Here is a 1,249-nt window from a genome sequence, read left to right on the forward strand (position 1 = left end):
TGCAACAGGGTCCAAAAAACTTGAGTGCCAAAAGAGAGTTTGAATGCAAGCGTATCCTTTTACAGATCCAGAGATATACTCATGCAATTTTTGTTTTTAGGACAGAACGTGCATGATGAAAAAAACATTGTTTTTAAAAAGCGCATTGCAGAATATCAGTACTTTGATGTGGGAAAACTTTCAAACAAAATATTTGTAAGCAGCTTACAGCAAGTTGTTGTGGCCGAGTGGTTAAGGCGATGGACTCGAAATCCATTGGGGTATCCCCGCGCAGGTTCGAATCCTGCCAACAACGAAAATCTTTTTATTATCGGCTACAATTTCAGAAGTTAACCTTTAGTATTTCTTCCATTTCAGTTTTATAAATAGGTGGCTTATTTTTGTGTCACTATTGCCTCTCCACATATTTGTTATCGCTACCTCTTTCATGTCTTTGCTACACCTCATTCCTACTTTAGCACTGGTGTAAACGTTTCAAATTATTATACCGTTGCTCTCTCATTCATACCTGCGCATGCACTTGAAAGTTACTTTACCAATAAAAGACGCAAAGAGAGAAATAGAACAAAAGTGCTGGCTGGATTGGCAAACACACTTCATAAAACTGCATTTTCTTTTTTATTCTCCCCCGTGTTACATGCTTAACCTCCCCATGTGTAATTTCTCTTAACCTGCTGTCCCAGGAAGAGAATTTCATCTACAGGCTCTTTCTGTGTTTTTTTCCCTAGTCTGTCTTTCCCATTTCTTAGCTGTGTAACTGTTCCTTTACGCGCTCTATTTAAACGCCATCAATCTCATTTGAGCTCCTTGCTCCCGCTTCTGTTTTCTCCACCTCTCATACTGCCAGTTCTCTCTTTCTCTGTGGTTGGTGGCTACTTTCCTGAGCTTCCGAAGCCACGTGGTTCCTGCCTCTTGTTGTCAGACTTGAATTGGAAAAGGAACTATATTAACAAGCCTTTACCACTCACACACGGCGGAAGTTTATACTTTAATTCAGTGAGCTAAGAAAAGCGTGTTGTGGGTCCCCTACGAGCCATGGTGCTTGCTTCATCATGATTTGGCACCAGTCATTAGCCGCAGCTCTGCTAATGAGCCACTGAGGTCAGTTTAAATATTTACTCAAAAACATAACCATGCAGCCCACCCCTCAACTGTGTATTTATCTTGCTTTTCTGCTGTTCGTGTGATTAGCTGAGAGGAGCTCACGGCGACATCCTCCCTATAAAGGTGTAGATGGATCACTCTCTAA

The 1,249-nt window shown here is 41.3% G+C and overlaps 1 non-coding gene across 1 annotated transcript; it reads left to right on the plus strand.

Moving 5' to 3' along the window:
* Positions 1 to 213: 213 nt before the first annotated feature.
* TRNAS-CGA (transfer RNA serine (anticodon CGA)) lies at positions 214 to 295 on the plus strand. The gene has a single exon. It is a non-coding gene; the product is annotated as a tRNA-Ser (tRNA).
* Positions 296 to 1,249: the final 954 nt, after the last annotated feature.

Source organism: Triturus cristatus, chromosome 12, assembly GCF_964204655.1.
Source record: "Triturus cristatus chromosome 12, aTriCri1.1, whole genome shotgun sequence".
Lineage (NCBI taxonomy): Eukaryota > Metazoa > Chordata > Amphibia > Caudata > Salamandridae > Triturus > Triturus cristatus.